The 26,338-nt window shown below is 41.1% G+C and overlaps 1 protein-coding gene across 10 annotated transcripts in view; it reads left to right on the forward strand.

Moving 5' to 3' along the window:
- The window catches only part of TENM4 (teneurin transmembrane protein 4), a 1,542,144-nt gene that overhangs the window by 927,054 nt on the left and 588,752 nt on the right, over positions 1-26,338 (forward strand). For 9 of the 10 annotated variants that reach the window (XM_064720073.1, XM_064720105.1, XM_064720113.1 and 6 more), the window contains exon 7: positions 17,208-17,367. The gene's annotated coding sequence lies outside the window, so the exon portion shown is untranslated. Of the gene's footprint in view, positions 1-17,207; positions 17,368-24,832; positions 24,960-26,338 lie in introns of those variants that run through there. The other variant, XM_064720082.1, reaches the window with a different exon arrangement.

The following is a 26,338-nucleotide window of genomic DNA, read 5'->3' on the forward strand; positions in this document are numbered from 1 at the left end:
ACCACTGAGGCTCTTGTTAAAAGGATAAGGATAAACTGTTGAAAGTGAGGGGAGACTCACTGAAAGGCAATTATGGAAAGGTCATTTCCTTGTGTGTACCCCTGCCATATCATTATATATTTATGTGTGATATCATTTATCATGAGGAAAGGAGGAGGAGCAAGAGACAGATATCTATTAATATATATACCTTAAATAGACAATTGGGAGAAGAAAGACCTGTCAAACTGCCAAACAATTGATCCTCAGGTAATTTCTAGCCCAGTTTTACAAAAGGCTTCCACAAAGCAAAAAATCTTGAGTCTGAGTGAATTTGCGCATATCTGAGATAGATTTGACTCCCTAAACCATAGCACTCTTGCCCCTGCTTAAAGCTCTCTTTTCAATGTAGCTGTTGCAGAAGCAGAGTAACACACAGCTCCTGTGAGACTGCTGCAAATCCCAGAAGCTGGCAGCTTTAACAGCACACTGCAAGATTTCTGTTGGGTTTTTTCTGAAGTTTTGGCCTATGATTAATTGGTTTAATTTTTTTTAGTAAAGTTCAATTTCTGCTTTACAGGCACCATTAGTATTTGAGTGTCTGCTTCTGTGGTGATGGATGCCAGGTAGAGTTGGGTGGGTTTGGAAATGGTTTTCCTGTCCCTACAAAACTGTTCAGGTTTAAAAAAAAATGATCTAAAGTCAAACTGAACTATCTGAAGCAGTGGGGGAAAGCAGGGGAGGGAGGGGAAAGAACATGTATGTGTTATGCCATAAGTAATTATTTGGTTCAGAAAAGCCACTGTGGACATTAGGATTTTCCTGGGTCTCCCTGAGGCACGTCTCTCTCCCTCATCTTCAGGTGTGCAACCTCTTTGGGTGAATAAATGCATGTTTATTGGAGCAAGGACTTCAATGTGCAGATTTCTCACATCCCAGATTAGATTTTAAGTGTGGGACTAAAGGGCTTGTCTCTTTTCTGGCCAAATGAGTATTTCATTATTTAAACAGCTGCAGGAGGACTTGCTGGTCATCAATAGCCAGGCTTTTTTGAGTGAGTGACTTTCTGCTTCACAACCTCACAGCCACAGCCAGAAACCTTTTTCTCACAAAAATTTAGGCTGAAGTTGATATGTGTTTTCTGTTACTGGCACTAGTTTCAGCAAACCAATATTTCCACATGAAAGACAGAAAAGCAGATTTCATTAAAAATTGCAGGCCAGCAGTTTTGCTAAGCAGCTGGTCCCATACAAATCCACGGCCACTACGGTTTTGATTGTCAATGAGTTACAATGTGGTTTATCTGGTAGTGCTATGAACATACTCAGAGCTCCCAGCATCCAAATCCAGCTGCCCTGAGGCTCTTGAGAATTGCTGATCTAGAAAAACATGAAGTGGATTGTAAGTGGCAGGCTTCTGGTTTGGCCCAGCAATCTCTGTGAGCAAACCCTGTTCACAGAAGAGAAGAGCATTTACTCTTTAATTTGAAAAAATGAGAAAAGTAATTTGAGATTGTTACATCTCGTAATTGTCTAGAATCTTCAAGTGGCAAGATGGCTGGGTAAAAATATATTTTATTTTAAGTACCTTGTTGTGCTCCAGTGATAAAATGTTAAAAATGCAGGATGGCAGACATTTCAAGGGGAGTTTTGAGAAAGAAGAACTGAGGGCTGCTATTTGCACCTGTACTAAGTTCTTTTTTCTGTCCAAAACCACACGATCTGAACTGCAGTGGGGTTGCTCATTATTTATCTATTTATTTACTTCTCATGGGATTCTCAAAGCTTTTATTTTCACAAGATGATTGACTTAGCACAGTTGACTGCAAAGTTCTGACTGCAGAGTCTTTGCATTGCATTAGCACCTAGAGACATCAGTTGAGATCAGGACCGTATGTGCATACAAGGCTATAGTGACAAGCAAGGCTTGTCTGATGAGCCTAGGATTTATTTCAGCCAAAAATGCAAGAATGTGTTTTTATACTACTTTTTAAGGTGAGGAAATAGCAGGCCCAAGGTCATGCAGACAGACGTCACGATAGACAGAAATCAAATCAAGGTTTCTGTAGTTAACTTAGGAGATAAGCATTTTTTTCATTTCTGATTCATCAATAAACAGAAAAACATAGATAGAAAAGTACAGATGGAAAAACCCCATTCCCTTCCCTTCCCTTCCCTTCCCTTCCCTTCCCTTCCCTTCCCTTCCCTTCCCTTCCCTTCCCTTCCCTTCCCTTCCCTTCCCTTCCCTTCCCTTCCCTTCCCTTCCCTTCCCTTCCCTTCCCTTCCCTTCCCTTCCCTTCCCTTCCCTTCCCTTCCCTTCCCTTCCCTTCCCTTCCCTTCCCTTCCCTTCCCTTCCCTTCCCTTCCCTTTGTCTTTAAAAAAAAGTTACTTTTTTTGCTGTATCTTTTTTCCCACTGGCAAAGCTACATTTGAGAAATGAAGATAAAACACATACAAAATATTTGTGGCTTATTAAAATTATTTCAGATGGTCTTAAGGCTATATTTTCTCAGGACATGTTGATAAGGAAAACACAGCAGCCACTTAATTTGATTAAAAATAATTAGACTTGTAAGTGTAAACATGTTTCATACCTAAGCACTCTGATTTAAAATACCAATAGCTGTGCAAATTACAAAGTCTTTCATGGAGTTCATTGAGTCCTTAATCACACAAATTCCCTGGGTTTTAAGAGTCATTCAGTCTGGGAAAACAAAGCTGAGTTCGGAGGACAAAGATTTCCCTGGTAAGCATCTCTAAACTCTCTTCACTTCATAACAAGAAGATCACCAAATCAAATCAGGAGATAGAGATGGGGGAATAGGGTTATGCCCAAGGACTTAAAGGAATTTTAAGATAGCTGCTGTGAAGAAAACGTGCAACAAATCCAGGGAAACTCAGCTGAGACCTAGACTTTTAGAGTAAGTTGTGTAATTCCAGGCAAGGAAAGAGTCAAGGAATAAAATTTTTGCTGTTGACATCACTGAGAGGCAAAATTTTATATTGGGGTTCCCAATGTTTATTCATTTTCATCCAAGTCTCAGATCCACTGGAGATGTTTTGTGGAAGGGAGCTCTCATCTGCTTCAAGGAAAAGAAGGGGGCAAGAGAATAAGGTTGAGCAAGAGGATGAATCTGAACTTGAGGGGAGATGGTGCAGGAGCAAACCTAGTTACAGGAAGAAGTTGGGCATGGCCAGTATCTGTGCAGCAGGAGACTCAAGGAAATAAAGGAATTGCCCCATGGGATATGACAGGACCCGAGGATGAGCAGCTGAAAACACACACAGCAAATGTGTGGATCCAAGGGCTCAAGGTGGATATCAGGAGCAGTAACTTTAATCTTCAGAAGTCTAATGAGTCTGCAAGTGATGTCTGCGTGCCTTACCCTTTCTGCCCCTCTGCCCATGCAGGGATGGTGTCTCAGGTGTCTCAGCAGAACCTGCTGCCTGTAGCTGGGTCAAGGATCAAATAAGTCAGGCCATGACAGCTATCCCAAGAGATTCTCCATGGCTTGCACCTTTATTCCTAATCCTGCTTCATGACAAAGCCACTCCTTTATTAAAGAACCTGTTGAGTACACAGTGACTTTGAGGTTGCAGTACAGGCCAGTCAAAAAAATATCCCTGGACCCACCACAGACTTGGTCTAGGACCTTCAGAAGTCTCCTGACCTCTTCATGCTTCTGTTGACCCATTTATAAATTAAAGAACAGTAATATTTATCTCTCTGATGAAGTGATGTCATGAATCAGAATTAATGAATAGATATCAATTCTCCTGAGATCGTTAGAGTACAAACTTGGTGACAGTCTAGTTTTCTGTCTGGGTTCCTGAAGCCTTATGCAGTTGCTCTGCCTGTCCATCTGTTTATCAGTTCCCTTACAAAAACCTGAGATCATTTTTGAATTAGTCATGTTGAACGAGAACTAGATATCTCCCAGAAAATATAATGAGGTACTGATAAGGTTCATGAAAATTAATGAGAAAGTGGGAGGAAAAGACTGAAATTAATACCCTCCAAATCTGGGAGCAACCCTTGGTGAGATAAATTATGATGGGACATTTTTCTGCATGGTCTGACCCTGCACAATCAGCCTGCATGTAGCGACCAGCAGTCAACTTGGAACCAGTCACAGCATGTGGGGCCTTTTGCCAGCTGATAATTGCTAGACTTAGAAGAGAGCCTGGAGGCATGGAAGGTACCTAGGGAAAAAGATTATCTACAGGATATCTGCAGGCTTTGGAAGTGGGAGTTGAGATCATAGAGGAAAAAAGAAAGTAAAAGGAAGGAAAAAAGAATGGGATGCTGTGGTGGAGGGTCTATAGATAGCATAGAACAGATATTCCAAGGTTTGCAGGCCTATTTAGCTTCTCACTCCAGAAATATTTGTTAATTATTATTGGAACATCTGTTTACTGTTTTAAATGTCTGATTTCAAGAATTTACAAAATGACAGGAAACAAAACAGAAATGTGAAACAATTTTTTTGTGACAACCAACATTTATTTCTGAAAGCACTTATTAATAAGGAAAGCCTCAGAAAGACATTTCAAAAATGTGTATTTAAGTCAAGAGCCCAAAATATAAGAATAAAATCAGCTTCATCATTGATACTGACATTCTACAGACAGCCCTGAAAACCTGCTCTAGAATAAATCTGAAAAACTCAATAGCTGCTAGCAATTTTACAAGGAATCAAGCCATTGAGGAATCAGGTACTGCTCCTGCTTTGACAAGAAAAGATTTGGGATGTCAAACATTCTGCGTGCTGCAATGCATATCACATGCTCAAGTGATGTTCAGTTTTTAAGGAAAGGTATTAGCCAGCAGCTTTATAGCTCTGTACCTCCCTTGGTATGGTGATAAAAAAATCCAGCATTGATGCTGTCTTCAAATGAGTCTACTGGTCTCTACATAAGAAGTGTTTGGTGTGAAAGCAGAACAGTACAAGAGATTAAGTTGGATAGTGGTAGTGGTTGGATGGCAACGTGTTGCTTTCACGATCATAAATGGTGTCTTTGTCCAAGATCACAGTTGGAAAAGAATTTGTGTGTGTGGCCTTATAAATCTTTTTCAGTTATTACTAAATATATAATTGAATTCTTAATGGGCATAATTGTCATATGCCAGATCTGGCAGAGAGAGGATAACAAGTCAGAACTACCAAACCAACTGAGCTCCTAGGAAGCTTGCTATGATGATCAGATATCACAGATTAAATTGAGTTTGGGTAATCTAAACACCTATGAAGAGCTGGGTGTCCTATGCTTTCACACACCTTTGTTCATTGCCTGATTCTGAGGCTATTCTACTGTCTCTCAGCTCTTTTTACTTTTCCACTCCAATTTTCCCAGGCTCTCCTGATCAAGAAAATTTATCTGAGAACATTACCAAAAGAACAGAGAACTTCAGAGACATCCTCTGTCTGGAAATTCTCTTCTTCAAACTTTTTAACCTCCTCAACATGCCCAGGAAAACACTCACTTCTAAAATATCCTATATCCTCATCCAGAACAGGCTCTGCCTTCCTGATCATCACTCAGCTGAGATCTACACAAGCCCTCTATTTGCATGGGCAAGTGCTAGGGCAGCTTTTTGCACAGATATTTCCATTCAGCCCTGCCAAGCAATTCAGCACTGCCATGCCCTGGAGGGATCTACATAGGAACTTTTGTGTCATCGGGTCTTTCACATCTAAAAGCATTTCTATGCAGAAAAAACCTGAGGTACACTGCTGGAGTAGTCTGGAGGAGTTTCCTCTCACAGTGCTTATATGCTCTTCCTTATGAAGAGACAGCTTCCAGGCCTACCATTCTAAGAAATTTGCAACATAGTAGTTAAAAGAAAAATGGGGAAAGCCAGTAAATCAGCTGCAAACAAAATCCAAGGTGGTAAACTGGACCTCTTAAAATTGACCAACGTTCTTATCTTGAAATCCTGTGTACAGAGAATGTATGTGTGGCTATATATGTGCATTTGTGCGTATCTGTGCACAAATTTAAAGAAATTCTCAGGAGTTTATGCAGTATTTTTATATTGTCTATCAAGACTAGTTTTAGTTTTGTATATTTAAGCTGAGGTTTTTAAGTTCATGAATCCAAGACACTCTCAGAAGTATCTGCATATGAACTTGAGCCAAGTCCTAAGGGAGACTTGTGTGGCATTTGCACACCCTGTTGACATTTAGAACAAAAGTCAAGCCCTGGAAACATAACAAAATTATGGGCTAGCTCTCTTTTCAATGCCTGCATAAATTAACAAGACTGTCATCCTTGTCATTTAACACTACGGCTGCACCAGCGTAGAAATCCACATTAACAGCACTGACCCATGGGTCACTGAACCTCGAGAAGAGGGAAGAGATTCTGCAATGGGCTGCAATGACTTTGCTTTAGAAATCTTAGCAGAGCTGCTGCAGTTACCATGCATTATGGAGGTTTCAACCAGGAATCAGTGGTAATGGAGAGAATTTGCCAGACTGTTCTTCTGTGTAGGAGCACATATTTGTCCTTATTTTTACTAATGGCCCAAACTCTTCTTGGAGTTCTAGATCTCTGCTAAATGAGGAATGCAATCCTCTAACAATCTTAGCTCTGATGTAATAATCAATAAGTATATTCCTGATTTCAGTTGTCACAGAGAGCTTGCACAAAGCCACCAGCCTGGTCAACAGTATTTCCTTCTTTCTGGAACTCTCTGTCCAAATTCAATGTGGATGATCTGGCAAGCTTTGAAAGCATTCTAGTTTAAATAGGGGAGCCTGAGATTTTCAGCATCCTTGGTTTAAAAATGTGCTTCTGAAAGGGCTTGGCTTCAGCCCCTTTAGTTGCCCAAATTATATTTATAGTCACACTTGGCATCTACCGGACACACATCTCAAGGCAGTTTTACAAATCACTGCTCTCCTCAGTTTACAAAGAAGTTAAGAAGACTTAAGTGCTCAGTAGCAGTTGTCCAGCCTCCTGATCTGAAGAGTTATGCTCTTATGCACTATATTGTCTGGAACAAAACTAAAGAACGCTACCTTGATCTAGTCCGAATACTACTGTGGTAGGTCTAAAGAAAAAAAAAAAAAAGTATAAATATAAATTCAAGCTACAGTTCCTATAGTTTGAGCATCAGTAAGGACATTTTAATGCTGTGTATAGAGAAAGTGTATATATAGTATTAAGGAGATGAGTGTATTTTATCTTTGGTCAGTGCATAAAGCTGTCTGAGTGTAATAATAACTCTCAGCTGAGTCTACCTCTGCGTAGACTGCTTACAAATCACTGCAAACATTTGTACAGAGCAAAGTACAAGACACTGATGAATAGGAAAAAGCTGGAGACAGAGCCCTGTCCTTTGCAGGGACACTCTGAAGAGAACCTTACACTTATTACAATGTAAAATCAAAATGCACAAGGATGGTGAAGTAATATTTAACTCTATAATATTTCTTATAGCTTGAGGTCTGACAGAACTTTAAAAAGCTGATGGTCAAATGCTGCAGTTCTTCTGAAAAGTGTTACAATGGGAAAACATTTTGTGTTAAATATTTTAACAAAATTAGCCTTTTTTCTAGCACAGGATAGCATAGACCTCTGAAAGTTTCATAAAACATTTATTAATTAACTTTTATGGATGAGGAAAACTGAAGTTCAGCAGTGCACTGTCTAAGGGCTCAAACTTGACTGTGTCACTCTCTGTTCAGAGTCCTGTGAGAGCTGAGGAAAGAGCCCATGGAGGCTGGAGTGCCACTCAGACTGTGCATTAACAGTTACAGACCAAAATAATTTTCACTTGTCACACATGCTATCTAATTTTGTATTGCACCTTTACAAAAATATATTACATATTTTTTTGGGTTTGTTGTTGTTTGTTTTGATTTATTAATTTAATTATTTTACTTTACTCTCAACTTTAGGAAAAAATAGTGTCTTTGGAAACAAAATTAAGGTCAGTGTTTCCTCCCTCATCGGCCTTATGTACCCATTCTTTTCCCAGCAGGCTGCTGGACAGGCTGCAGCCCTGCCAAGCCACTCTGTCCTCAGCCAAATGTGACAATCCCTGGAAAGCTCTTGGTCCAGATCTTGGCTTGCCTCAGGTCTCTCCCTCCATCACTGTCCTTGCTCAGGCTCACTCTACTACAGGCTGTCCCTGTAATGAGAGGGGAAAGTATTTTCCTTTTCATTCCCTTTGCACAGGAAATCACTCTCAAAGTGTATTCCATTTCTGATTTTGTTTATGTGTCTGATTTTTTTTTTGTGGTCAAAGAAGAGTGGCAATGACAGAGAATGCTTGAAAAAGTACAATGGAAATAGTTTTAAAAGTCAGTTAGAGAGATTTTTATATTTAACATCATATCCAGTACCATACCCTACCTGCAGGGACATTCATTCCCTGAGTACTTCATACAGGTGGAGATAATCTGGAATATTAGACAAAGATCAAATGTGGTTGGAATTAAAGCATCTCTAGTGTGGCGAGCATGCTCATTCATTCAGTTATCTTTCCTTGCTTGAAGTAAGGAAATCAGAATTTTCTTATCAGAAGGAAGAAAGACGGAAGAAAATCTGTTGTTTCCTATTCATTTAGAGAGCAGTCCTTTTAATACACATCTTAAAACATTCTGGTTACATCTTTCTCTGTATTTTTCTTTTTTCCCCTGATTTCCTTTATGTTTTCCTTTTCTCCTATTCCTTCTCTTTTTTGTTTTCCCTTTTTTGTTTTTCCTTTCCATATTTTTCTCCTCTTTTTTCTTCTTTTTTGCATCCTTATTTCTTTATTTTTTATTTTTAAATACAAATAAAGAAGTGCCTATGGAGGTTGATATTGATTTGATACAAAAGTGGAAACCTAATTTTTCACACTTCCAAGGAGAGCAAAATCTCAAAGACATGAGTGGCCACTACAGGCGAACCTCAGTTCTTTAATGTCTTTTGTTTCAGTGCAATTGTACATGGGATAAATTTAGTTATTATTTGCCATATTTTTTGTTATACACAGCAGTCATAATGAAATTTCTCAAAATTCAAGTGTTAGGCATTTAACTGGAGGGACAATACTTAGATGATGTTCTTCCCTAATTTTTCCACTTATATTTGGTAACCTTTGTATGACAGCTCCTGTCCATGTCACAGATTTTTAGGAAGAATTCTGCCTTGGCATCTAGTAATATCTTGATATACAATGATTTCAGTCTCTCTCAGCTGTCTTTTTCCATAATCATAACAAGATCTCTCCTACTTGTTTAACCCTCTAGTCTCTGTAGAAATGCTAAAGTGCTGCCAACAGATTGGGGTGCTCAATAGCACCCATCTGATGCAAAGCTAAATGCCAATGTAGATACACACATAACATACAGAAATCATCTTTTTTTTTTTACATTTACACCTTTATTTGGTGGCTTATTTAACAAAAAATAAGCTCCTGTTTGCAGCAAGTATCTCTGTTGGCATAGATGGCTGTCATCATTCAGCCTGTGAGGAATTGCCATCCCTTTCCCCTTAAAAATAAATAAATAAGTAGTGAAATCTCTCCAGATTTACCCACTCCCTATTGTTCTTACTAAAGAGGTATTTGTTGATTTGTTTTACTGATGCTGGGTTTACAGCTAAGATTCAATAGGAATCACAATGCAAGCTTGTTTCACCAGAGGTGTGGGTGACTGATTGAGGAGGTAGCATGATCTACCACAGCACTGGGATGGCAGGAAGGCTAGGGATAATATGCCTCCTTTACAAAATTAGCCTATCTGAGGAAAATGGTAGGTAAACAAGAATATTTCTTGCACAAAACATAAACTAGACTTCTTTTTTTCATGTTCTAATGGACAATACCTTTGTAATAAATATAGTGCTTTTTTCATGCACTGGAAATTTTTGTGTAACATGTTTATGGCTTCCTGCAGTAGCAGTCTGGTTTTTTTAAAAAAAACTTTAACGGGTTTAGTGTATTGATGCCAAAGAGCTACTAGATTGTGATTCCTCTTCTAAGAGCTCTCATGAGAGGATAATGACAAGGCTGATATCAGCAAAATGAAAGAGTATCAAAACCCCCCTGGCTCTCCAGGACTTTCACACTACCTGTTCTCCTGAAGCCTGTGACATTCAGTGGCCTTACAGGAGTGGTGGTCATAGGATAAAGAATCACAGAATGGTTTGGGATGGAAGGGACCATGAAGACCACCTCATTTCAATCCCTCTCACAGGCAGGGAATCTTCCACCAGACCAGGCTGCTCAAAGCCCCAACCAACTTAGTCTTGTTGGGACTGGTCCAGCTGGGTCTGGTCTTACAAGGCTACTGGAGAATGTCATTAGGAGATATCTAAGGGCAAATATAAAATATTAAATATGTTCTGCACACTCAAGAAAGAAAAAAAAATCATTTCCATCTGAACTATCCATTTCTATAGCCTGTAGTTCACCTTGAGCATAAAACCATTGATGTTCACAATCTCTAAGCAAGGGATTAGATGGGAAGACCTATTAGTTACACTGTATTATGTTAAATATTTTAACAGCTCAAGACGATGCAGGAGGTGGACAGGGAAGACAGCTTGCAGGCAGGTTCTTTTTCTCTTCACTAATTCATTCAGTCCCCCACATTCCCTTGACCTGTGATCTTGCACAAGCTGCAAAACAAACTTGATCAGTGCATGGTTATACGGACACCAGTACACTGAACAACCCCAAAGCATTCCCTAACTGGTGCTGCACAGTGCTGGAGCTGGGGGAGGCTGTGCATGGCTGTGCAAACCTGTGAGCAATCAGACAGTTCATTCTTCTTTCAAGAAGTGTTACATGTCCAGGCTGTGGTATTCTGGCTCTTTTCAAAATGTGTCAGCTTAAACAATCTCTGCAAAACACATCCCTTTCCTCTCATCCTTTTTCTTCCTCTGTGCTGGAAGAGCGGCTGTGTTCCACCCCCCAGTCAGCACTGAGACTTTTGTATAAATGAAAGTTACTGAAAGGATTTGTGGCCACTTCATTATCACTGCTGTGCCAGATGATAGGGGTTGGAGCATTTTTAGTACCTACAGGAATACTGAGGGATGGAGGGAGGCAGGTAACAGTCTGGGCTGCCTCCAGCAGAGGGAAGTGGTACACACACGCTTCCCAGCGTGCTCCGTGCTGCCGCTGTGCACAGCACACAGCAGAAATGTCAGGTCTGGCGTCTGCAGAGCTGAAATTTCTCCCCCCCACCCCGCCTCATTCTCCTTGCCAGCACAAATGCCTGATTTAATCCCCTCTGGTTCTTTGTCACATTGATCTCACCCTCGATTTCCCCCAGACCAAGACAGGAGGTGTCTCCCATCCAATTCTCAGTAACACCCCCACCCTGCAATGAGACTTTACATAAGACATTGGACTTTAAAGCCCAGAGTAACTGCTGGGAAATAGAGGTGCAGCTTCAAAACAGTTTTGGTTTTAAGCATAAGGTTTTAATATTATATTCCAGAGGCTATTTTAAACCAGGGCTGCTTTCCCTGAAACTCATCAGTAGATATGATAGAGGAACTTGGGCTTGTGCAGATGGTCCCAGTGCTGCCTATAAGTGAATCCCCACACAGATGCACACTCAGAGCCATGCACACCAACACACAGCTGGGGGCTGCCCAGACACAGTTTCCACTCTTCTTTTGTTTGTCACACATCTTTCTGTCGCAGGATTCCTTTTTGGAATTCCTTTTACACAAGCTGAATAGAAATGCACAGCTATGTCATATGGAAGAAATCATTTGACCATTTCTTCTTGACAGTTTTACACTTCCAAGATACTTGTGACTCTTCCCTCATCTTCTTTGCCTTTGGAAAAAGCAAAAGCCTGCTGGAGATTAATTCAGGGGGAAGCTAATGTCCTTTACCTACACTTCCTTGAACTGCCTTAATACTGTTTGCAAAGCAACTTTGTCTCATCCTCACCTCATCTAGAGCTGCAGGGAGGCAAGTTTTTCTTCCAGCTTTCAACCTTTTGATGCCGGGATTTTCCATGCTGAGATACAGTAGGTGGGTAACAAGAAGATCCTATTAAAGTGAAATGAAGTAGCAAAAGGATTGTCAGCTGAGAAAATAAGAAACATATAGTATCTATCTATCCTTCCCTGCATTCATACTGCTCACTATGAGAAAGAAAAAAGAAAAAAAATTAGGTGGTAAAGTGGGAAGTGCAACAGAGAGCAAGAGCAGCAGTGACAAAGTCTTGATTTCAGAGGTAGAAAATGCATCATTGCTGCTAAAGACACAGCTCCTTTAATGAAGAGGCTGCTGCAATATCATCGCAACAACTAGCAACCCACATGTTAGATTACAACAGGTTGAGCCAGTGCACGCTCCCCTGTGCCACACTCTGAAAAAAATAAATCAAATGTCTGTACCTGAGGCTCCTTCATTTCCCATGCAGAGCTCTCCTTTAATGTAGGCTTCTCATGGTACCTTTCTTTGCCAAGAAGGGGCTGACAATGGCTTATTTACCTACTTACCTGTCCTTGAGCTATGTGGCTTTTCTTTGAATAAATTAAACTGGCTGTTTCGAGTGATGCTTTCAGCCTCTCCAGTCTGGATCTAATTCTCAGAAGAGTTTTTGCTTAAAACCTGTTTTTCAAGTTTTCAACCAAGTATTGACTGCCTGCGAGATGCAGCTCTCTGAAAAGACCCTGGTGCCTATGGGTAAGGAAAAATATCCTATCTGGCTACCTTCCCTGCTTTTAGGTTTCCTATATACTTATGATAGACTAAGAGTGGAATGAGGGCTTGCTAAAACATGTCCTTGTCTTTTTTCAGTTAATTGCCTTGCTTGTTTGCTGCTCGTGACTCTGGGACCAGATTTTCTGCTGCTGAGAGTTTCTTTAAATCCACTGCTAGGAGATAGGTTTATTTTTTAATGCTATAATAGCATTTTTAATATTCCTGAGTGGATATACAAATTAGCTTTGCTTTGTGTGACTGATTCTGTCTTACAGGAAATGGTGATAAATACTTGAAAAACTGTCGTACTTAGGAAGTTTGATTTTAGTTTCCAAAGCAGAGGAAAATCTTGATTTCAATTTTTGGCAAAGGGTGTTTTTGTCATGTATTTTCTATGATCTCAGAAGCAACAAAATTTCAGGGGCCAAATGCTCATTTGTATGAGCTGACTTATCTCTGAGGCAAGGAATTTTATGGTTCATCAGAAAAGCTGTCTGTTGTCATGGACATGGGGTGATTTTTTTTCCCCTTGGGTGCCTAGGAGAAGAAATAAAAAAAACAAAACAGTGAGACATAGAAAAACATGCTGAAATATCATGCAGAAAAGATGCCTTTTCTTTATAGTACACTGTAGAAAGTTCTAAAGATGATGTCCCAGTCACATTAAAGCATAACATGTATTAAATCTGGCACACAGCTAGAGTAAACTGTTGTTTCTCTGTTGCTTTGTTTCTCCCTATGCATTACCACTGTTTTCAAGCATATTGTGTTTTTACATATGCATATTCTTGTGGAGTGGGGAGAGAGGAAACCATAAGGGTGGCAGAGACCGAAAAAACAGAGGTCCCTTTCATTGCTGGAGCTGTCATCAGGATCAGGGTGCAATACATATCATCAGAGTTCTCAGCAATGCTCAGGGCAGAAGTGAAGAGAAATATTCAATCCCAGGCCCTTCTTTGGAAATATTGGCTCACTATTTACTACCACGAGTAGCTAGAACTAATTGCACACCATGCTGGGCTCTTCAGAACAGTTCACTTCAAAATGGTCTCTGACTACAGATCTGCATGCCTCAATCCAAATGCATTCAGGATAATTCTGTCCCAGGTCTGATGCACCTGAAATCAGAATTTGGACCTAAATAAAATAGCTGTTATTAAATTATTATTATCATCATTGCTATTATCTCTGTGTAAACAAAATACCACATACCATGACGAAACTGCTGCTTTTATCTCTCTTTGTAATGCTCCAAATCCTGTAATCTAATTGTTACACATCCTTGCTCAAAAGAAAGGCTCAAATATTAGCTTAAGGTTGTAATAGTAATTAGCACTGCAGAAGCTTAAGCTATCTGTGTAGATCACAGGGTTTGCTTAACACATACTTTATCGGTAGGTTAGCTCGGGCACCTTATCATCTGACACTAGGAATCCTGAGTTCAGCTGATTTTTTAGGAGTCTGTCTGTTCTGAATGTTTGCTCTTTATCTCTTAGGCTGTGGTTGAACATGCATCAAACACAGAAAGGAATGTAAGGGGTGAGGGAGCAGGGGAATGGGGAAAACCAAGTGTTCTGGCAGTGAAATGGTACTAAATAATGCCAAAATGTACTTGAAAGAGGAGTGGCAGTAGGATCTGAATAACTGATGGTAGAACCAAGACAGAAGTAGGGTTTCCACTGACAGAGCAAAGGTAGTAATTCACACCCAAATACTGCATCTGTCAGCTGAATGCAGACGTGAGCAGAGCAACTCTGCTGCCATGTACACCAGGGAAATTCCAGCACCAGAGATTTGGAGACTCTGGCTTTGACACTGTGGCAAATTTACTGTATGCCTTTACTGAGAGCATTCTAAACTGGACTTTTAAAATGCAATCCAGTTTGTTTTCTGGTGCCTCTGTTCAGTAGCTGTGGAGAGGGTATAGTAAGGCTCATTCCATAACCTGTCTTCTGCTAGTGTCCTCTTTTTTTGCTCTTTCCTTCATTTCAAGTATCTGGAACAAGGTGTAGATTACAAGGATGCTTACTTTTAACAGAGTGGTTGTTTTTAGGTTCTGATAAAAGACAGAAGGAAAATCCTCACTCAAGATATTAGTCAAACCCCGTCCTTCAAGAACAACCAAGTCACTCTATTAACATCTTAAATCAAATATTCCTTTCCACAAAATCACACCCTCCAACTTTTGTTTTCTTCTCTCCTTCAATAACACCATTTTCTCTTTGACCACAGCCCTTGGCAAGTCTTCCTTTCCATTTTTGTCTCTCCCTGTGCACACCTACTCCCTCTACAAAAGTCTCCTCTCTTCTGCTGGCTTGCCAGGTGCATTGTGTGAAGATCCAAGAAGTCACTCACAGGTAGCTGAGCTGGCTGGTATGCATGCACCGACTGGCCAGCTGGCAGCTCAAGCCAAGCAATTAGCTAACGAGCTTATACCACAGCCTTTCACTCACATGAGCTGTGCTTTGTCTCACACGCCACTGATTTTCATAATATATGTAGGATATTTATATCTTTTAAGCTTTTACTTCTCTAGAGAATGGGGTGAAATTAGCCACCAGGTTCAGAAAACATTGCTGGGCACAGGATTGACAGATGGAGAGCCAGATGGACAGACAGCACTCCTATAAAAGCCTTATTTCCTTAGGAAAAGAGGCCGTTGGGTCTAAGCACTACTGGTACAGGGTTACAGGATGGATGGGGGGGGTTTATAACCCTCATTAACAGATGTCATGTGTCAGACACTCCTGCAGAGAGATGCAGAGGGAGAGGAAGGGAAGCACCTTATTTTGCCTTGCAGGTGTGTGTCCTGTTCTGACTCAAGTAAACTCACAGCAGACTGGCATAGCTACACAGTGATTCAAAAGGGAAAGGGAAAGGAAGGCAGATTTGTCACTAGCTCCATTAGTCCTTTGTGGATTGTCATTTAAAGGCATTCATGTGGCCTTTCCTAATCTCACCCAACAAGATCATGAAAGATTTTCTGATGTTTTCTTTACCCAGCCCAAGAGGGTAAATTAAGTAGCATATTAAGATTGTAGTCTCTTACCCTGAAAATTATTTGAACCCATTCTCTGACCTAGCTGCACTCTGAAAATGGCTGGATCAGGCATGATCAGGTCTAACAGGCTACGTAGTCTATATCTGGGGATTTCAAATAGGAAAAAAGGCCAGTTTTAAATGTACTGCTTACTGAATCTTAAAACCCACTACTTAACCTCATTTTCTAAATCTGTAGTCATTAATATGAAAATGCTACAGCAAAAATTCATAGACACACAGAACAGCTTGGATTGGAAGGGATCTTAAAGATCATCTAGTTCCAACCCTGGTTCCATGGGCAGGGCATTTAATCTCTGCAACCCTTCTCTGGGGTTTAGTAGTAGTGGTGCACTAGCACAGGCTTTGGACTGGTCCCTGTTAGACTCATGACTGAGTAACAGTCTATAGGATCAACCACCTGTTTTATTTAGCCATTTTTTACCACTAGATAGTAATTTTTGTAGCATCCTTCCTTTGTAGCATCCTTAGCACCACAGTGAGCTACCATGTGAGGTGGGGAATGTGAAGGAAGTGAAAGGTGAAATGCCTTAATTGGGAGGATTATCATGTGCAGAGTTGATATATGAACAAAACCTGGCCCCAGAGGTTATGGAATTCCTGCCAGGACAGTGGGTGGGAACCCTTGGTTGAACCCAATTTCCTGCTTGAAGAACTGTTGCTCAGCAAGCAGGCTTTGAGTTGTCCTCACAGATGGATTCATCTGAAGCCTGGATGTTGGGTTGTGGATGCTCACTGCAACACGGGCAGTCCTGAATTTTACTGCATTTTAGAAAGCAATTGTGTTGCTCACAGTTTTATTTAAATTTGTAGGATAGCGATGAAAACATCCCATTATTTTGATGCCGTGCATAAATTTATCATAGCCAAGGGTAACTAGTACAATAAAATAAGCACAGATGCTGCTGGAGCTTTTCAGAACAACTTTCACTCCACACTTTCCAGTAATATGATGCACCTTCACTACTGAAAGCTTTGTAATCAATCCTTTTACTTTTCTTTCACTACAAAAGTTCCTCTTAAAAGAACACCAGATCTAATCTTCAAAAATATTTGCTGACTTCTGAAGCATGTTCTCATGCCTCTGAGTTTGAAGTTACAGTAGAAAATTTACTTATGTAGGATGGCAATCCAAATAATCTTATTTTATCTGAAAGTATATAAAGGTCGTATCAAAATTTCATTGGAGTTCTGTCCAAGGAAAAAGAAGTTGCTTGCTTATGAAATTCTGTTATAAATGCATTTAACATCTGGTCCTGCAAATGTACATGATTGTTTCTTTGTGACCCCTTGCAATGAATAAAGGCAAGAGATGTGAGTAGAGATGTGCAGGATTAGATCCCTTACTTTATGTAATTTTTTTTTCTATGGCATTTCAATGATAAAAGACCAATTTCTGCCCTTGCTTAACCTCCAGCAACCCCACTGATTTCCTTGTTCATTCCAGATTGTAATGAATGACTTTACACACTGGAGCCTTTTTATTCTTTCCCTTCCAGATTGAGTGTCTCAGCCCAGACAATGGGCCCCTGCCTCCAGGAGTGTGCGACTGAAATAAATCCACGGAGTTGAGCAGCCGCGCTCTGTCGTGACCGTGAGCCGAAGCTGGATTCTGACACACAAACTTCCATGGAGCATAAGCCAGGGGAGAGCATGCAGGTGAGCAGCATTTCTAACTCCTTAGCATGGCTTGTGTTCGTATCAGCCCTGACTCATGGGTTATACACATAGGGTATGTATTAAATATCACTGTACTTGCACCACGTGTGTCTAATTGAGATAATTATGGCTGTTGGAGTGCTGGTGGGACTTGCAGTCCTTAATGCACTTATCCCCACAACATCTGATAAAGCAAGGAAGTCTTTTTATCTGTATATTATACAGAGGAAACTAAAGCCTAGACAGTTTTTTTTTTGCTATGCCCGGGAGCTGAATCTGGGTTTTCCAAGCTGAAAGCTAGCACTCAGTCTGTTGGTCTGTCTTGAAATAAGCAGTACAAATAGGCACTTCTTGTAAATTGGGGATACTGAACTACTTCACTGTGATACGTCAGACATGATAAATTGCTACCGTTAAATAAAGTGTTAGGGAATTGTCACGTAGCTATGGAGAGGCCACACTGTTATTAAGGATGCAAAAGGCATACATTTCAGCTTATTCTTCCATATCCATATTGACTCTGAAGTGCAAACAATAATAAAAACTAAATTTTGCCAGTAAACTAACACAATTTATCTGGAGGACAGTGCAGAAAGTGGGAGCAGAGCTCGATCCCTCCCTCCTTGTGAGTGGTGACGTGTCAGCTGATGGAGGCAGCCCAGGCAGGAGGCAGGGAATATTCATGCTATTTACCGTTCTGGTGAGGATTCAGTGAGACAGGCTGGGGGTTGAGTCCTAAAAATTTAACAAGGATTGTAAATGTGTATTAGAACCAGTCACTGTACTCAGATCTGCTGTGTCGATACCACAAGATCATAATTTTCTCTGTTGTCATACAGTAATGTGGGTACTCTGCCATCTCAGAAGTCAATGGTTGGTTCAACACGTGAAAAGGAGGTGCCAGAAGTGAAGGTGTTGGGGAAGTGGGGGCTTTATTCTGCTGGCTCAGACATTATTCTGTAAAGAGCAGAGATGTCTCCAGATCTGTTCCTTTAGTAAGACCAAGACTCTCTGTGATTGAAATAACTGGCTTTTCATTTCCCAAGAGCATCTAGCATGTGAATGGGACTATTATTATGAATTTTGCTATTGCACAGGCATAAATCTGGAGTGATCACAAAGTTAGTCAAGATACGTGGCCTTATTGGAGAATTCAAAAATATCACACACGTGTCTAATCCAGAAGATTTCATCAGGAAAAAAATCTCTTTCATGATGAGGTTATGTCTTGAATATGGCTGCAGATTGGCCTTCTAAGTTTTATTTGATATTGCTTGATATGCTGCAATATTTCATTGTAATTTAATGGCAATTCCTATTCACACAGCTATACTAAATAGGTTCTTATACGTACCTATTACCTTGGTAGCCAGGTTTCTATATCAAATTCTGAACATTCCAGTATTATTAAAAAATATAAAATCCATCTATTCCATCTGCTTTGTACAGTAAGGTGAACAAAATTGGATGTAAAGTCACAGTGTGGTAACAGGGTAATTATTTTTTGGAGTTTCTTCTAATATACTTATGGTCAATTGTATTGAAGATGTATTATATCACAGTTGTTCATGGCTGTTTTATCATGTGCTGTGAATTGAGAAATATTTTATCCTATCCCTGGATTTAAAAAAGCATACTTAAGATTTTTAGAGAGGAAAATATGTCTTTGAAAAGGTGTAATTTGATCCTCTGAGCAATTTATACAATTCTTGACATGATCTACATCTTCTTGATGAATATTTTTCTTCTTCCTAACACATCACTGGTATTTCTGGGGATAAGAGAGACCTCATTCTACTTCAGTAGACTGAACGAACCAATATTTCATTTGAAGTTCACTTTATATGGTACATACAGCATGTTTACACAATCCCAAAATCTTTACTTCAAGAACAGTTGTCTTCCATGGAAGTGGCCTCCTAAAATTTTTTCCTTAGTTAAAAACAAAGAAAAGAAAAGAAAAGAAAAGAAAAGAAAAGAAAAGAAAAGAAAAGAAAAGAAAAGAAAAGAAAAGAAAAGAAAAGAAAAGAAAAGAAAAGAAAAGAAAAGAAAAGAAAAGAAAAGAAAAGAAAAGAAAAGAAAAGAAAAGAAAAGAAAAGAAAAGAAAAGAAAGAAAAGAAAAGAAAAAAGAAAAAGAAAGAAAAAAGGACGTATTTACAGAGTTAAAATATAAACAATACACAGGGAAAAAGAATGTAATAGGCTTAGGGAAAGGAGAATACAGACCTATATGCTTACAGGACCTTCCACCTAATTGCCTATAAATAATTGTCTTGTGCATATTACCCACATCAGAGCACGGTCTATAAGCCTGGGTGTCAGCTGCAGAGCTCAGCTGCTGTTTGTAAATGGTATTAACTGTGCTCTTGGTTTTTCTGTGCTTAACTGTATATAGTTTTGTTTTATTGGCACTGTACTGTAAGCATATTCTGCACTATGCAAATATAAGAGCTGAGAAGCATATGGGCCGAATCCTGCAACATTCTCTCAGGCAAATGGCCAATTCACTTGATGGGAACTTTCCCTGAGTAAGCAGTTGGAGCAGACTCTCAGCTCCATCGTATGCCTCGGCTTCTTTTCAGGTATGACAACAGACACTGGTGCTTTGCAAGGAAGGAAAGGAAGGGTATAAGACCCAGTACTGAGGGTAGATGCTTAGCTCTGTTCTTCTCAAGACTTAAGATCTACTGAGATGCTACAAAAGGCATAGTCAGCATAGAGTGACCCTCTCCAGCCTTTAGCAGCTTGTTAAAAATCTGCTAATAAAAGGAAAGACAAAGGAAAGAGTCTTCAGGACAAGAGGAAAGGGCCTCAGGTTGTGCCAGGGAAGGTTTCTTCACTGAACAGACTGCTCAGGGAAGTGGGGGAATCACCATCCTCAGAAGCATTCAAAAGACTTGTGGATGTGGCACTTGAGGACATGGTTTACTGATGGACTTGACAGTGCTGGGTCAACAGTTGGTCTTTTCTAATCTTAGTAATTCTGTGATTGAATATGTGATAGCATTTCTTCATCCCCACTCTGGACATAATCTCATGGCACCAGTAGTAGAAACATCTCTCTAGTCAATGCAGACAGATTTAAGCTGCAAGAATTCATGGAGTGAAGAGAAAGAGAAGGGAAATCCTCCTTTTGATAAAGAGCACCAGTGATTTCTGCTCCACCACCTTGTTCAAGAGCTTTGTCAGAGAGACATAACTCAAAGTGGGAACTTCAGGACTCAGCTCTGCATCCAGCTCTGGTTCAGCCCTGTTATCTATCATACAGGAATGGGGTTTCACCCTTTAACTGTGTAGGTGGCTAAAAGCTCTGTCCTATTTCCTGATCTCTCTATATTACATAGTCCAAGCTGTGGTGACCAGCAATATGTTGTGGACTTCAGGTGCAAGACCTACAAAAGCTCACACAGGTGCTTTTCTTAATTGAGTCCAATTTTGTCTACACTGCCCCTCACAGCTTGATATGTACCAGAGAAGCTGGATTTGATCTAGCTACCATGGGAACCAGTGCAGCACTGATGCTGTAGCGCACATTTCAGCATGATCCCCACACAGACCCTGGTTACCCACTTGGGGCTGCTAAAGTGTGTTGAGCACTGGGCTGTGTGCTCCCAGTGCTAATGTCATCTCTAATAGCTACTCTGATATTAGCAGTAGTACCCATATTTTTCTTTCTCCTGCAGACAGTTTCTTTCAACAGTGCCTGATTGGAAACTTAAGCTTCAGCCCTTACTCATGTTCCTCATCCTCATCCTCATGAATCTCATGCACCTTTTAAACAAAATAGCTAATATTCCTCATCCTCATGTCCTCATGCACCTTTAAAACAAAACAGCTAATTCAAATAGAAGCTTAAAGGTCAAACACTCCAGACCTGGTTTTGGAAACCTTCTTGTACATGACTTTTCCCCTTCTATTAAAAAAAAAAAATTCTCATCAGGAAATGTTGGCAAAAAGGTTTTAATTACAGAAATCATTTTGCACCCTATGGAGAAAGCATGAAGAATGGCATATTTCCACATTTGAATTGCACATTCATCAAGAAAAGAGTGATTTCCCCTTAAGAATTTTCTGGAGGAGTAGAAAAGAGCATTGAACCCTGGGGTGTGTATTTTATAGTCTCTGAAAGGCAAATGGTTTCACTTCCATTGATTAAAATGCATGGGTTTTCCCTCTGGATTATTCTCCTGGATGTAGGAAAAAAATTAAAATCTTTAGTAGTGGCTGTCAAGTGGTGCAGCCCCTTAGGAGATGTCTCCACTAAGGCAAAGGGCTCACCAAACCAACTGCTGCTGAACTTGGCCAGCAAGAAGCCTTTGACCACTAGATGTTGCTTTTTTTGCTTGATGAATGGGAACTTTACAAAATGTGTTTTCATTGTTTCATTGGAGAGAATGCCAACATGGAAACACAAGCCGGCATTGGGAGCACCAGGTGCCAGTCCGAGTGGCAGCTCCAGGACTTGCTGTCCTTGCTCTCTGGCACACAAGGTCTAACAGGCATTAGTCTTGTCATTCACCTTCTTGTCCCACAGATGTGGCTTCTTTACAAACTCTTCCAAACCCTGCATGGAGGAGAACTTGGCTCAATAGTCACTGTTCTCAAGGTGCAAAGTGCAAAATTGCTGGGGTGCAGGACCCAGGCACAACGTTGCAGGCTGATGAACACTGATACTTTGACTGTACATCTTCATAAAATATGCTCCAAATTGGTATTCAGCACACTTCTGTGACCACAGTAATTCACTGTGAATTGAAGCAGGAGCAGGATTTTCCTAAGCAAAGTCACTTTTTTCCATTAAATTACTATTGTTCTTTTTTTACCAGGAGCATTATTGTCTAGTTCTGTTAACAGAAAAAGGCCAATTACACAAACAGTGCTGACCTGTTAAACTTGAATTCACCAGCCAGAATTCAAATAAACAGCATTCTACTCCCCACTTCAGTTTACTGATCTTTTCTTAATAATGTCACTTGAGTTTAAAAAGAACCAAAAAATTGTCTGAGGTGAATGGGTATATCAACTAAGTGTTTCAAAACCACAGGAAAGTAATGCAAACTGTAAGAGCACTAAGAACAAGAAAAAGTTATATGTAATTGGAAGAGAAGATGTTCCATTTCCTTTCTAAAATCAAATGCAAACTGCTCATGTGACTGATTTAGTATTGAACAAGAGAGGAAAAATTGCTTCTTGGCATTTAAATGGAAATGTTTCTTGTTCTGAAATTTTGGAAGCTTGCATACTGTATGATTTTTGAAAGGCTTATACAATTACCATTGAATTTGGATGAGGTCTATTCCTAACAATATATATATTTCTCAGTTAAACTTTTTCCTTCCGGAGACCTAAATTACCTTTGTCTAGAGTCTAGATTCCTGATGCGGAATATATTCCAGAGGTAATAAGGCCAATGCAAATATATTTCATTTTTAATATGTATGTCTGAAAAAAACCAGTGAACAGCAGCTGTTTTGCAATGCAGACCTTTATGTTGAGGACTGTGCTGTTTTAGGATGATGTTCTGATTTGCTGTGCACCTTTTTACTGAGATTTCTGGATTTGGAATAAAACACGTATCTTACCTCTTGCTTTCCACAAAGGCTAGAAATTTTAGGACAGAAGAAAAAGGCAGACCACAGCAGACTTGCATCTGGCTGATTTAAAGGTATGCCATGAAGAGGATGCTTCCCATGTAGCTCAAAGCACTGCAGGAAGTACTGCAGTCCATTATGTTCAGCACTCCTCTTACAATGCGGGTTAGGGCTGAATCCAGCGTCACTCCAAGATTTGTGATGTCAACACAAATCCTGTTGCTGAAAAGTTTTGTAAGAGTAAATTTTGAGGAGGGACTGGAAAGAGAAAAATGTGATTATTTGGTGAATGAGAAAATGATAGGCTGAGTGTAAATGGCAATGGGTGATACAGCCTGACAGGGATAAGTTATTGAGGACATGCCCAAGGTCAGGCAGTGAAGCAGTAGCAGGGCCTGACACTTAGCAGCACTGTAACCCTCTCTTTCTTCAGAGCATGTTGAATAGCAGCATTAAGCAGACCTAAATTCTTGTCACTGCTGTTAAAAATAATTAAAAAACAGATAAAACCAAACGAATCCCCCCCACCCAAATAAATAAAAGGCAGAAACTGGTAGCATTGATCTTCTTTCTGAGAATTTGACTTTAATTATCAAACAGCACAATTCTGTAAAATAAGTTTAAAAATAGTAATTGATAATGATAATCATGTCATCCCCTGACGCCATTGTGGATGATGCCCCCTGACCCCAAAAGCAAGACATTATGCAAGCTGCCTAACTAGAGGCACAGGAGAAACAGAGGTTTCCTCCTCCTTGCGATGTGGGCTGAAACTAGAGCCCAACTGACCCCAAGAAGAGAGGGAGTTTCACCATGGCCAGGACATGAAGGCACCACCTGAGGCAGATCTCCACTTCTTGCCTCCATCCTGATCCCCACTCCATTCTCATGCTAAAGCCAATGCCATTCCAACCCATCCCCATGTGTATGTAATCCATGGCCAAGACCAGCCCGTTCCTATCATACCCAAGCACATCCTCTCCTGTCCTATTACCTTGTCATTCTCATGTCCGCACTTGATCCATGTCCTCACCATGCCCATACATCTGTCCATGCCCACATCACGTTGTCATTCTCATCTCCACACTTGATCCATGTCCTCACCATGCCCATACATCTGTCCATGCCCACATCACGTCCATCCCCTCCCCATAGCCCCGTCCATGCTCTCTCCATGCCATGCATGCCTACATGCATGCCCAAATCCCCTTCATGCCCATGCCATGCCTGAGCCCTTCTCCCAGTGCCCATGCCTATGTCTGTGTCCTCCCCTGATCCATGCCTATGCCACGACTGCATCCTGCCCATGCCTGAGCCTATTCCCGTCTCATGCCGATGTCTGTGTTCTCCCCTTGCCCGTGTCTCTGTACATCCCTGGCCCACATCCGTTCTGAGATCGTGGCCATGCCCACGTCTGTATGTCCTCAGCCCCACGTCTCTGCCGTGCCCGTGTCTGTGTCCTCCTGCCCAGCCCCACGCCTCTGCCATGTCCATGCCCATGCCAGCCCACGCCTGTTCCCACCCCGTGCCCCTCTCCCCGCATCCGCAGGCCGTGTCCGAGCTGTTCCCACGCCGCTGGGGCGGGCAGCCGCCCGCCGCATGTGCGCCTGTCATTCCAGCCGGGAGCGCCGGCTCCTGCCTCCCATTCATGTAACCTGTGTGTGTCTCTCTTTCTCTCTGTGTGTAACAGCGAGAGGGAGAGAGCGAGCGAGGCACGGAGAGAGGGAGGAGGAGGGGGGAAGCTTTAAATAAAGCCTTTGGATTGCAGCTGCTTATTTTGGGCAGTCCTACCAGGACGATTCCTGTCAGGAAAGAAGCTGGACCGGTCGTTGTTCTTTTTTTTTTTTTTTTTACATTTATTTTGATTTTGATTTTTGGGGGTGGCAGCGGTGTATGTCTGAGCTGCCTGCGGAGATGAGCTCCGGTGCCTGCCTGTAGTTTCCACTTTGGGATCGCTGGACACAGAAGTGGCATTTCGGTGGGGGGAAAGCTGCAGACATGGTAAGCTTCGCTTTTCCTCTGAAAAGTGTATTTATGCCATAGACCCTTCTTGAATTTTCCCTTCCCCCTTCCCTCTTCCCACCAAACAGCCAGGCACACAGGCTGGGGCTGGGGAGAAGCTCTCTGAATCCCTGGCTTTCCCTCCCCAGCATCCATCCTTCCCTCATGCCCAGCTCCCTGCCCTCCCCTCGCACAGTTTGCAGCAATTCGGAGGGAGGCAAAGATGCTGCGGGAAGCTTCGGGCTGGGGCGTTGGGGGGAGGATGAGGCACCCCCAGACTGCCAAAACCTTGCTTCAGGGTATGTTTGGAGTGGATTCTCCCACCCAACCTTCCCCCTCCCCGACCCTTCCCTCTGCACCCCGAGCGGTGCGGCTGTGCTGGGGGAAGGCAGCAGTGCAGATTGGGAGGCACTGGAGCAAGGATGCAGCTTTAAGATCAATCGGTGTTATTTATGTAATAGTAAAAGCAGGGAGGAAAGGAGGCAGAAAAAAATAGAATAAGAAAGAAGTGCCTTGGTATTTGTCAGCCCACAAGGCTCCTTCGGCTCTGTCTGAGCCCCCCATACTCATGTCCTGCTGCAGGGTGGTGCGTGGTGGGAGTGTGTGTGTGTATGTTTACATTTGGATCCGCGCTAGAATCGGGGGTGACGATGGGGTCTCCCATTTTCCAAGGAGGAAAGGTGGGTTTGCCTCCAACAAAAAGCAAAAAAAAAAAAAAAAAGAAAAAGAAATGCGCTTGACTGCAAGTTGAGTGACAAGTCTGTTTCTTAGGCATTAAATGTTAAAGCCCTGCTTCCAGCCATGCCCTGCCAGGATTAAAAGATCGCCCAAATAGTGTGGTGTTGGAGAAAAGATGCTGGAGTGCCTGGAAGAAATGCAGTGGTTCAGACTCGTGCTTGTATTCTCAGCAATTTGCATTCTCAAATACAAATTTGGGCTGTTGAACCTGAAACCAGGCTGCTACCATAGGGCATTTATTTCCTGGGATTTGTTTTGATTGAAAATATAGTGTAAAATATCTGGGATATTTTACTTCAAAAGAAGTAGTAGTTAAGAAATTTCTAAATCTTTAAAAAATAATAATTAGCTCCCCCCCCAAAACTCTAAAAGTATTCACAAGGCAGTATTTATTTACTTTCTTATCATGACCACACTTAGAAATTCACGGTGGTTACAACCCTGTAAGCACATGATTTGAAAACAAAACCAAAATGAAACAAAACAAACTAACAAAAAAGAACCCCAAAACCAAAACCCAGCCAAAAAAACATATTTATGCCACTACCTTTTTTTATGGGATACATAGTCCGAAATATATTTTTCATACAGCCAAAACAGAATTACTAAATGCTCATTGAATAGATGGGTAAGACCTTTCT

This window comes from Zonotrichia leucophrys, chromosome 1, assembly GCF_028769735.1.
Source record: "Zonotrichia leucophrys gambelii isolate GWCS_2022_RI chromosome 1, RI_Zleu_2.0, whole genome shotgun sequence".
Classification (NCBI taxonomy): domain Eukaryota; kingdom Metazoa; phylum Chordata; class Aves; order Passeriformes; family Passerellidae; genus Zonotrichia; species Zonotrichia leucophrys.